Source organism: Diaphorina citri, unplaced genomic scaffold (genome assembly GCF_000475195.1).
Source record: "Diaphorina citri unplaced genomic scaffold, Diaci psyllid genome assembly version 1.1 scaffold1699, whole genome shotgun sequence".
Taxonomy (NCBI): Eukaryota; Metazoa; Arthropoda; class Insecta; order Hemiptera; family Psyllidae; genus Diaphorina; species Diaphorina citri.
In genome coordinates, this window is record NW_007379125.1 from 18,521 (window position 1) to 31,378 (window position 12,858).

Sequence of the window (12,858 nt, forward strand, 5' to 3'; positions counted from 1 at the left end):
CGTTTCAAGGTTTAAGCAATTTTTTCATCGATTTTGTGATTAATCTTCTAAATAATGTGCCTTACAAGTACATATTGCTTCTACCTATAATCTTAACTGTAGACATGATAATGTTCGGACTCTTTCAAATTATTTCGATTAAACTAGGTAAATAACTTCTTTTTTCTGTTGTAGGTAAAGGGCTAAACCCAGTCTCGAGTTAACTTTATGGTGGTCCAATTTTGGACTTTTTTCGTGCAGCCCACTTACGCAGAAGTCCATTTATTGCCTTTTATCATGAGTTTGTAGACCAGATATTGTAAGAGGGAAACATTTATTGCTTTTGCAGGACTTACAAAAGAGATTTACCTCTACCTTGTAAGTTGAACACTCTGTAACACATTCTAATTTTCCAAGTCCATCATTCTTTCCTTCCCTTTTCAATTTTCATTCTTCCTACTTTTCATTTTGAACATTCTTTTCACGATATATCTGAAAAGTTTCCTGCATGATGGTATGTTGGTATGCGTGACGTGCATTTAATTCGAATACTCCAGTGATGAAGCAAAAGTTTTTACACCGAACTTTATATCGTAGTTTCACAATTGATGATTCTCATGAAAAATATAACTGTCCAAATGTATTTTTTTCGTAAAGATCGTCAAAAATAATAAATAATCCGAAAATTGGTCAGTCCACTTTATGAGAGGACAGACAGACAGAGAAGATGAAGAAGAAGAAGAAGAAGAAGAAGAAGAAGAAGGAGGAGAATGTGAGAGGGAAAGAGACTGAGACAGAGAAGCAGAAAAAAGAGAAAGTGAGAGGGAAAGAGACTGAGGCAGAGAAGAAAAAGAAGAAGAAGAAGAAGAAGAAGAAGAAGAAGAAGAAGAAGAAGAAGAAGAAGAAGAAGAAGAAGAAGATCACCAATTAGCCAAGTTGAAACTTTGAAAAACTTGGGGAGCATCCCTGTGCTTGTTGGGACGTCAAGATATAACTTGGTAACATGTTTGTAAAAAAGCTAGTTTTTGTACTTTCTTTAAAAAAGTTGGTGTTTATCTAAAATAGTTTACAAATAGTCTGGTGAGAAGAAGAGTAGTACACTATTATTCTGCATTTTATTTCTTCAAATTCTTTAGAGTAGACTAATCTTGACTTTTTTCTTCTTCTTTTTTTTAAGATAAGACAGTTTTGAAAGCAGCTCGGTACCTATAAAAATGTGATTACCTAGTAAAAAGAAGCATTAGTAGACTGTATATTACTCTGTTTAGATTTAGGTAGTTCTCTCATTGGGGTTGATAAAAAGGTAAAAAATTAAAAATATCGGTTGTTTGGTGCTTATAACTTACCCTCTTGAAAGTCTGAGTATGGTGAAAATGTTGATTCATGATTCACTGAAACAGAGAAAAAGATGGAAAATTGAAAAATAATATATCTAAATAGTTATGACTTTATGACCCTTTTTCTAAGTGAGTCCTGAAGATTTGAAAGTTGTTTGTCCCAAATATTTGAATGTGAAATTGATACTACTTGTTGCTCTACTAGGTGTTATTTAGGTATCAATTACAAATCTGAAGGACTTTGCAACTTGTTGGGATGTTGGGTGTCAAAGCTCAAAAGTGTTTTCTCATTTCAGGAATAAGCTCTCAGTCAGCTTTTCTTACTTAAAAAACAAAAGTCGTTCTACGTACCCAACCCAATTTATCGAACTTTTTTTCCTTCCAAAGTTCAGTGTTCAAACTTTTTTAGAAAATATCCTCTAGGTTTTATTTCCCCTTCTTCCTCGACTGTTTATTTTCTTAAAAAATAAACTTGAAACTTAACTCGTGTAAGTTTTCTATTGAGTTGGGAGTACACACAATACATTATATCAGCAAAATATACAACTGCATCTACATGTGCTGAGTGCTGACTTTAGTTGGATCTGCAATAATATTGTCTTTCTGCTTCAGCAGATTTGCGCTTGATATAATTATTTATGTTAGTTTCTTTCGCTGAAGTATTATATTGCCTAGGTTATAAATCTTTTCAAGGGACTTTCGGATTTGCTGAATGCAGAAAAAAAGTTTTTATAAAAATGCACTAGTGCAGTAGGAAAGACGGTTTGAAGAAAAATGGTGAGTTATGAGTTATGAGAGTCAGGGGCACGCCTTACATGTGCTCTACATTTACGATTATTCAGGCCAGAAGAAATTAAACTCTAAAAGTTCGTTAAAATAAACTTGAAACTTAACTCGTGTAAGTTTTCTATTGAGTTGGGAGTACACACAATAGGTACATTATATCAGCAAAATATACAACTGCATCTACATGTGCTGAGTCCTGACTTTAGTTGGATCTGCAATTGTCTTTCTGCTTCAGCAGATTTGCGCTTGATATAATATTATTTAGGTATGTTAGTTTCTTTCGCTGAAGTATTATTGCCTAGGTTATAAATCTTTTCAAGGGACTTTCGGATTTGCTGAATACAGAAAAAAAGTTTTTATAAAAATGCACTAGTGCAGTAGGAAAGACGGTTTGAAGAAAAATGGTGAGTTATGAGAGTCAGGGGCACGCCTTACATGTGCTCTACATTTACGATTATTCAGGCCAGAAGAAATTAAACTCTAAAAGTTCGTTATTATTGCTTCTACCTATAATCTTAACTGTAGACATGATAATGTTCGGACTCTTTCAAATTATTTCGATTAAACTAGGTAAATAACTTCTTTTTTCTGTTGTAGGTAAAGGGCTAAACCCAGTCTCGAGTGGTACGGTGTTTACTACTTGCGTACTGCAGTACTAGTTGCGTACTAAATTTGAATCCTCAAATTTCCGTTTCTCTCCTTCCCTCTCTCTCTCTTGTTTGGACCTTGGTGTTGTGTTTTGTTGTTTCTAAGATGACTTAGAGGTGTTAGTGGGAATGTCACTCCAAACAGAGAAAGGAAAAAAAAGAGGAAGAAGGAAGGGAAAGAAGAAAGGTGAGAGGACGAGAGAAAGAGAAAGAGGGAGAGAGGTCAAGGAATTCACTTAAAGCTATTATTCAGTACACTCATAGTTTCACTCAATTTTGAGTGCATTCAAAATTTCACTCAATAATTAATGCACTCAAAAATTCACTCAGTTTTGAGTGCACTAAAAGTTTCACTCAATAATGAGTGCACTCACAGTTTCAGCTTGCCTCTTTCCCTTATTCTCTCTCTCTCCCTCTCTGGTGGCCCATTTCTGTGTCTGGGGAAAATGATGGGTCGGTAGTCGGTACATATTATATCGAACGAGTAGGATTTTAGATACCGTCCCGTAGGGTAGTTTGCTATTAACCTACCTATTTCAGTTTTTAATAGATAATTTTTCTGGAGGCTTTGTTGGGTTCTGCTCTTGGGGGATTTTTGGCAGTATAAGTAAACAGCATACGTTCAAAAACGGCACTCTTTTATGTCTAAAGCTCAATAAAAATTTGATCCTTACGGCTTCAGACACCATAAAATAACCCATAATTAAAATATAGTGATGTTGTCCCCAAAGCAAATTGTGTTTTATAGGGTACAGTAGATGATACTTATTAGTGTACATTTAGGGTTCGTACTTCGTGCTCTTTTTTATCAGAAGAAATCATTTAAAATTTCCCTTCTACTACTAACCGCAGACACATTAACACCAATAAACAATCCATTGGTAAGTTTGAGGGTGCGACTAAAGGACGAAATCAATGTTTTACAGGGGTAGGTAACGATTAAAGAAATGGCGTTTTAGTATAATTTCCACTGTTAGCACGAAGTCAGATATCTATTACACTATCATAATGGCCTTGAACCCTAATGACCTTGAAAGCTGGTCCCATCTTTGTATAAGAGCTTTAAAAGTTTTAACTAAAAAGCATTGAAAAAAATACTGGGTGATGCTCGAGACTCGAGGGTATGACAGGATGATAGGTATTTGTCTGCATTTCTCTCGGTATTGGAGAGAGGAAATTCGGGAAAATAATATGTAGGTACAGTGGTACATACATCCTTCTGTAATGATAATGAGTAATTGAGTTTCTCTTGCTATGAAAAATACTGGGTGATGCTCGAGACTCGAGGGTATGACAGGATGATAGGTATTTGTCGGCATTTCTCTCGGTATTGGAGTGAGGAAATTCGGGAAAATAATATGTAGGTACAGTGGTACATACATCCTTCTGTAATGATAATGAGTAATTGAGTTTCTCTTGCTATGACGCCATTTTCATTAAAGAAATTTTGAAAAAGCTCGAAATAGTTCACGTTCCTCAGGATTTTATAGAGTTATTTTTTCCAGACGTAAATATTTGCTATGTGCTTCATGTAGGTGGCACGAATGATGATGAAGCACAATATTTAACAAAGCACATATACAATTATTTTGTTAATTAAATATGAAGCCCTTAGGGGCCTATATGAAATTATTTGTTTCAATATATGTTCAATATTCAATCTAAAGGGTCAGTAGAGATCCTTTTTTTTTCTGAGTTCTACTCTTTGAACCACTAGTTTATTGTGTTTTTCTCGGGATTTGAACAACACGTCACGAATTCCTAACAGTTAGGCAGCAACACATCTACGACTATTCAAACCTCCTGTATTCTTTTCGGATACTCGAATCACCCATTAAGATTTGATTTCCCATTAAATCTCCACCTTTACTTTCACGTCCACCTCCAATTTGCCTCCACCTCTCTTTTCACCTCCACTTTCACCTCCACCTCCATTTTCGTCTCCACTTTCACTTCCACCTCTACTTTTGCCTTCACTTTTACCTCCATCTCCACTTTTACCTCCACCTCCATTTTCACCTCCACCTCCACTTCCAATAGGTTAGGTTAGGTTAATTCAGGTTAGGGTTAGGTTAGATTAGGTTGGGTTGGGTTGGGTTAGGTTAGGTTAGGTTGGGTTGGGTTGAGTTAGGTTGGGTTGGGTTAAGTTAGGTTGGGTTGGGTTAAGTTAGGTTGGGTTGGGTTAAGTTAGGTTTAAGTATTACTACATATAGGAGCCCGGGCCCTACCGTTAAGTACGGCTCTGCCTAGCTAACTTTTAATTTATGGTATTTAATATTCTCTCTTATGTTAGATAAATGGGAGAGAAATTTAAGTTTTATTCTTCCACGAGTTCTTACAAGATCTACTTCCTCTCCTATTGTGGGGAGCATGGACTTTGTATGCAGCACGTAATGGCTTTAGTTAACTTGTATGTATAAACACTGGCGTGCTCAGGCCGGAACTTGGCCTGGCGCACTGCCGTGCGCCTACATATGCAGCCGGGTGGTACTAAGCTCGATATGAACTCAGTGACTGAAAAAAAAAACATGAAGCAGAGAAAGAAGAAGAAAGAGAAAAAGAAGAGGAAGAAAAAGGAGAAAGAGAAGAATGAGAAGAAGAGAAAGAAGCAGAAGAAGGCGAAGGAACATACATCTTGATGAGATTGCAGGACAAAATGCATTTTTCAATTACCTAGGTATAATTATGCAGTCGGGTGGTACTAAGCTCGATATGAACTCAGCGACTGAAAAAAAAAAAACATGAAGGAGAGAAAAAAGAAGAAGAAAGAGAAAAAGAAGAGAAAGAAAAAGGAGAAAGAGAAGAAGGAGAAGAAGAGAAAGAAGCAGAAGAAGGCGAAGGAACATACATCTTGATGAGATTGCAGGACAAAATGCATTTTTCAATTACCTAGGTAGTGGTCGAAAAACAACTGGTGTGGTATAATAAACGAAATTCTAACCTTAAGGAAACATAAGGATTCTGCAAATTTAGAGGAGAATGGGAAAGACTAGAAAGGAAAAGGAAATACGGGAGAGATCTGGTGTGAACATCACACGACTTTCCTTATCCTATTGAATGATGCTTGTTTTTATGTTCTATATTAACTTAACAGTGAAAATGAGTAAGTAAAACTGGAAGATTGAGGTAAATATAAAAAGAGAGAACTAAAGAGAGGATGTAGAGAAACAGTGAGATAAAGGGAGGGAGAAAGTAAAACTGGAAGATTGAGGTAAATATAAAAAGAGAGAACTAAAGAGAGGATGTAGAGAAACAGTGAGATAAAGGGAGGGAGATAGATAAAAAAAGAGAGGAAGAAAAGGGAAGAATGAAGAAGAGTGACGAATAGAGAGAGTAGCAGGAAGAGAAAGGAAAGATTAGGAAGAGGGAGGGAGAGAAAAAAAGAGAGGAAGGAAAAAGGAAGAATGAGGGATGAAAATAGGAGAAGGGAAGGATTAGTTTCACAGGGAGGGAATGTCTTGATGTGCACGGATCTTGTTCTGGACAACACAAATGGGAAGAATTTCACAGGGAGGGAATGTCTTGATGTGCACGGATCTTGTTCTGGACAACACAAAGTTAAAGACATCAACCATGACTGTCACACTGTCACAATCTACATTGCAGCACGTAGTTTGAATGGAATGCGTGGGATAAAGTCCTAGGAAGGAAGAGAAAGAGGGAGAAAGACAGAGGGAGAGAGGAAGTGAAATGGAAGAAAGGGAATAAAAGGAGGAAAGGCGAGGAGGGAGAAATAGAGAGAGAGAGAGAGAGATTGAAAGAGTAGGGAGGGAGGAAGAGAGGGACGGGGGAGAAATAGAGAGAGAGAGAGAGAGATTGAAAGAGTAGGGAGGGAGGAAGAGAGGGACGGAGAGAGAGGAGGGAGGAAGAGGAAGTAGGAGAGAGAGTGAGTGTAAAGAGAGGTGAAGATAGAAAGAAACAAGGATAGGGAGAGAAAGAGAGGAAGGTATAAAGAGAGGCAAGATAGAAATAAGATGGAGGCGGTAAAATTTAAGGTGGACACGAAAGTGAAAATGGAGGTGGAGGTGAAAGTGAAAATGGAGGTGGAGGCGAAAGCGGAAGTGGAGGTTAAAGTGGAAATGAAAGTCTCCCTTTATATGAAATTATTTGTTTCAATATAGGTATCTTCAATATTCAATCCATAGGGTCAGTAGAGATCCTTTTTTTCTGAGTTCTACTCTTTGAACCACTAGTTTATGTTTTGTGTTTCTCCTGGGATTTGAACAACACGTCACGAATTCTATGTAACAGTAGGCAGCAACACATCTACGACTATTCAAACCTCCTGTATTCTTTTCGGATACTCGAATCACCCATTAAGATTTGATTTCCCATTAAAAAAGTTCGTTCTCAAGACTTTGGTCCTGGACCTAAGTTGGTCAAAATTTGCAGCCCTGGTTTAGGACGTACTCAGATGAAAAGTGTCCTAGGGCTGGAGCTGGAGCTCGAGAAAAGTACGGTTGGGTCGCCATTTTGATTAAAGAAATTTTGAAAAAGCTCGAAATAGTTCACGTTCCTCAGGATTTTATAGAGTTTTTTTTTCCAGACGTAAATATTTGCTATGTGCTTCATGTAGGTGGCACGAATGATGATGAAGCACAATATTTAACAAAGCACATATACAATATAACGAGAAAAATAAAGCAAAAATATTAAATTTATCGTGCATATGAAATTTTTGACATGAATTATATTACTTCCCCCTCTCCTCCCTTCCCGGCATTTTTTTTTTTTTTTTGAGGGAAAAGTAAGAGGTAAGAGTTAAAAAACCTGAAATAATATGGGTAGGTGTAGTTAGACACCTCTCCAGGTATTTTACATTAATTTGTTCCCCATTTTCCATACCTAGGTACGGTGTTTACTACTTGCGTACTGCAGTACTAGTTGCGTACTAAATTTGAATCTTCAAATTTCCGTTTTTCTCCTTCCCTCTCTCTCTCTTGTTTGGACCTTGGTGTTGTGTTTTGTTGTTTCTAAGATGACTTAGAGGTGTTAGTGGGAATGTCACTCCAAACAGAGAAAGGAAAAAAAAGAGGAAGAAGGAAGGGAAAGAAGAAAGGTGAGAGGACGAGAGAAAGAGGGAGAGAGGTCAAGGAATTCACTTAAAGCTATTATTCAGTACACTCATAGTTTCACTCAATTTTGAGTGCATTCAAAGTTTCACTCAATATTGAATGCACTCAAAAATTCACTCAATTTTGAGTGCACTTAAAGTTTCACTCAATAATGAGTGCACTCACAGTTTCAGCTTGCCTCTTTCCCTTATTCTCTCTCTCTCCCTCTCCAACCCAACCTAATCTAACCTAAACCTAACCTGAATTAACCTAATCTATTGGAAGTGGAGGTGGAGGTGAAAATGGAGGTGGAGGTGAAAGTGGAGGTGGAGGTAAAAGTGAAGGCAAAAGTGGAGGTGGAAGTAACCCAACCCAACCTAATCTAACCTAAACCTAACCTGAATTAACCTAATCTATTGGAAGTGGAGGTGGAGGTGAAAATGGAGGTGGAGGTGAAAGGTTGGGTTGGGTTGGGTTGGGTTAAGTTAGGTTGGGTTGGGTTAAACTAACCTAACCTAACCCAACCTAACTTAACCCAACCCAACCCAACCCAACCTAACCTAACCCAACCCAACCCAACCCAACCCAACCCAACCCAACCCAACCCAACCCAACCCAACCCAACCCAACCCAACCCAACCCAACCCAACCCAACCCAACCCAACCCAACCCAACCCAACCCAACCCAACCCAACCCAACCCAACCCAACCCAACCCAACCCAACCCAACCCAACCCAACCCAACCCAACCCAACCCAACCCAACCCAACCCAACCCAACCCAACCCAACCCAACCCAACCCAACCCAACCCAACCCAACCCAACCCAACCCAACCCAACCCAACCCAACCCAACCCAACCCAACCCAACCCAACCCAACCCAACCCAACCCAACCCAACCCAACCCAACCCAACCCAACCTAACCTAACTTAACCCAACTATCTCCCTCCCTTTATCTCACTGTTTCTCCACATCCTCTCTTTAGTTCTCTCTTTTTATATTTACCTCAATCTTCCAGTTTCCTGTTTTACTTACTCACTTTCACTGTTTCTCTCCCTCTTTCTTTCTATCTCTCTCCCTCCTCCCCACTTTTTGTTATTCTCTAAGTATACCTATCTACCTATATCTTTCTTTCTCTACCTCTCTGTCTATTTTTGCTCTCTCCTCAAGGCCCCTTGTCTATCTCTTTTACCCGCTTCTCTTTTCTCTTCTCTCTTTCTCTCCCCAACTCTCTCTTCCCCATCCTCTATTCCTATTTACCATTTTTCTTACTCCATTTCTCCATTTTCCTTCACACCCACACAACACAATCATACACCTCCACATTGTTCAAATTGGGTATGATAGTGTACAATGCACTTGAAAACGGTTTACCGCACTTTTAAAACACCGAAAGGAAAATAGAAAAGAAAGAAGACACCGTTTTTCTGATAAATTTGGGAAACGTTTTATATTTATTTCTTATGGGTGGGCGACACCCAAACAAACGGGTAGAATCAAAAGAATTTGGATAGGAGGAAGAGAGGGAGAGAGAGAGAGAATAAGGGAAAGAGGCAAGCTGGACAGAAAGAGAGATATAGAAAACGAAGAAAGAGAAGGAAGGGGAGAAAAAGACAAGACAAAAAAAGAAGAAGAAGAAGGCGAGGGATTATTATTTTTGTCACGTAAAAGTTTTGTTGCTAACCGCCACCGGGCCGTAAACATAATATCTGCAGGATTAACCATTAAAAAAAAGCAACGAAAGAAAAATAAATCGAAGACAATATTACCAACATCAATTTTCCTCCGTAAAGAGGTTTGACAGAGGGAACTGTAACTGCTATGGTCTTATCGTCCCGAAATTGAAGAGAGAAGGAAGACAGGATAGGAGAAAGCCCTCTCTTTTGTTCTTATAGACATTTGTACAACTTTTTCTTCCTATCTTCCTCTCACCTCTATCTCTTATTCTCCCTTCTTCATTCACGCTCTTTCTATCTTTTCTCAAAAAAGAAGTAGGTACGAGTTGTATACGTTGTTATGTTGTATCTTTACTTTTCTCCTATTCTCTCTCTCCCTCTTTTAATATGTTAACTTTAGTTACCTCATGTGTATTATGTTGGTCTCGTTATGTAGGTAGATTTCTGTATCACTAGCCCCCGCAGTTATGCTGACAGAGAATTTCTGATGGGATTTTTAAAGGGTCAGTAAAAAATTACGAAGAAGAGAAGAATTTCTGGGATTCGTATTTATTTTGAGGAAGAACTCCTGGTAGTCTCGATCAAGAAATGATCTGAGGAGACACCAATCCTCCGTACTTCAAACAACATAGCTGCCTTGTATCTACTCTTGTAAGGTAAGTTCAATACAAAGAGTTACAAAGTGGAACAGCAGTATAACAGCACTCTGCAGCTACTTTAAGGGGAGCAAAGTAATTTATTTTGTCCATACCATTTAGACAGATGACAGGTATAAGGTATAAGATTGTAGAACCAGGAGAAGAAGAGAGTGGAGAAGAAGAAGAAGAAGAAGGAGAAGAAGAAGAAGGTGGAAGAATAATTATGAAGAAAGCAGAGGAAATGGAGTAGAAGAGGGAGATATCGTGGAAAATAATGGAGACTGTACGTAGTTAGCAGAAGAAAAGATTTGAAACACTTGTTAGAAGAGTGAAAAAGTGCACTGAAAAAATTCCGCCTTGAAAATCGAGGAAAATTCTTTGTAAAGCTGTATCCACACATAGTCAACGTCCGTCAATCGATCGTAGTTTCACATCATTAACCTCCCGTCGATCGACGGGGTCTACTGTGTGTAGTCTGTGTGGTCGACTAGGATAAAGAGAGTGAAAAACCATTTACCTACCCAGGACAAAGACGGATTTTTAGCTGAGTTATTGTATCTCGTAGAAACTAGGTATTCAAGTTACAAACTCGTTTAAATTATATTCATACTCTGTGCATAGTTTACTACAAAGGGATACCTCTAGCCTCTAGTCTACGTAAACTTTAATAATTCTACGAAAATAATTACGACTACCAAAGTCTCAGAATTTACACATCAGGAGCTTTGTGAAAATTTTGAATAATTAGTGTAGCTTTTACACCCCGTCGAGCAACAAATTCCTTTGTGAGAGTACGGAGCTTTCAAGGACAGCACAAAACTCTCCCCATTTCCCCAAACTTTCAGAAAGACAATATCACAGAAAGTTGGAAAGGTCAGTTACAAAAGCGAAAGCAGATGATGTTTTTGAATAATGAGCAAAAATGTGGAGTGAGGAGACATGAGATTTTTTTTTCCTTTGTGAGTTAATTTTCTGTGCCATTTATTTCTGTCGCTTTAAGGGGTTTCTTTATTCTGTCTGGTCCTTCCCACCCTTCTTTTGTCCTTCCCTTACTTTCTTTTTCGTTCGTACCTATTTGAATTCAAAGCTGAAAGATGAGAGGAACGGCCATTTCATTTCATTTCCCCCCCTTTCGTTTTATTGTCTTGGTTTTTCGCATTTTTACATTGTTTACATGTTCTTTGCGAAATGTATAATTATCAGTGTGTTGTCTGCCTTCAAATTCCTGGAGGTATTATTATCTTTACTGTCAGTCAGGAAAGAACGTTCATTTTCGTGTTGGCTTCTCTTTGAAACGTGACGGTGACTTGACAGGGGTTTTCGCTCGTTCTCACTCAATCACATTTAGGATAAATGTCACAGAGATCTCCTCCTGAGAGAGGGAGAGAGAGAGAGCTCTCTCACAAATGTCTGAAAGATGATTGCCTACTTTTTCAGAAGGCCATTTTTGTCCTGAGTAAGGTATCCCTCACTCGAGGATTTTTTTAAAGTCCTCCTGAGAGAGGGAGAGAGAGAGCTCTCCCACAAATGTCTGAAAGATGATTGCCTACTTTTTCAGAAGGCCATTTTTGTCCTGAGTAAGGTATCCCTCACTCGAGGATTTTTTTAAAGAAGGTAAGTATACGGTGGACTTCTCTGTTTGGGGATGAAAAAATTAATTAAAAAAACTTTTTTTGGATACTACCTAATTAGTTTTTTTTTGCTCCCTTGCCCAAATGTCCATCTGTCTTAAAAGCCCTAGGACAAATATACATACCTAATTATCCATCTATATCAGTGAAAGTTTATCACTCGATAATTCAAGGACGGCTCTAAAGTTTTAATCCAAATTTTTAAAACCGCTGGACTTTGGGTGAACTGAAAATACAACTTCAAATTAAATTGGTCCCACAAGGACAAGATAAATCTATTAGACCCTTGAGAAATGAAGTGTGCCTGAAGGCACTGTACAACCAAAACCAAATGTCAGGCCAAAGCAATCACCCCAGGACTGCTTAAGAGACTGAAGAAAGTCGCCGACCCCGTCTGAACATGGGAAAAGGCCAAGAAAAAGAAGAAGAAACAAATAAATAATATTCTACACCCAATATTCTACACCCACTCAGTTTTCAACTACTCTGAATAATAGGAATGGCAAAATCTAGACCATAAATAAAAGGACGTTGCCGACATAAGGACAAGATAAATCTAGACCCTTGAGAAATGAAGTGTGCCTGAAGGCACTGTACAACCAAAACCAAATGTCAGCCCAAAGCAATCACCCCAGGACTGCTTAAGAGACTGAAGAAAGTCGCCGACCCCATCTGAACATGGGAAAAGGCAAAGAACTTAGAAGAAACAAATAAATAATATTCTACACCCACTCAGTTTTCAACTACTCTGAATAATAGGAATGGCAAAATCTAGACCATAAATAAAAGGACGTTGCCGATATACATAGGTACCGTAAATGTCAGAATTTAAAGCAGGTAGGATAGAAGTTAGAATCCTTTCTGTTTTATCTATCTGGGATAAGGGATATCCATTACTAAAATGCTGGAGATTAGCACTCTCACTCCCAGGATCCCGTATTTCTAATGACCTAACTCTACTTTCCATGCTCTGGATAATACATTAGACATGGATATCTTAGGAATGTTTATATTAGTTTCTCTAATATCGCCTGTATTCAGCTTGAGATCTTATTGACCCGAAATTGAAGAGAGGAGAAGGAGGACAGGATAGGATAAAATCAGACTTT

General features: G+C 38.2%; 1 long non-coding RNA gene across 1 annotated transcript in view; it reads right to left on the minus strand.

Annotated features, from left to right (window-relative positions):
- Nucleotides 1–1,236: 1,236 nt before the first annotated feature.
- Nucleotides 1,237–12,858, minus strand: part of LOC113470616 — a 42,817-nt gene continuing 31,195 nt past the window's right edge. The window contains exon 3 of the long non-coding RNA XR_003393602.1: nt 1,237–1,370. This is a non-coding gene — a long non-coding RNA (uncharacterized LOC113470616). The remainder of the gene's footprint in view (nt 1,371–12,858) is intronic.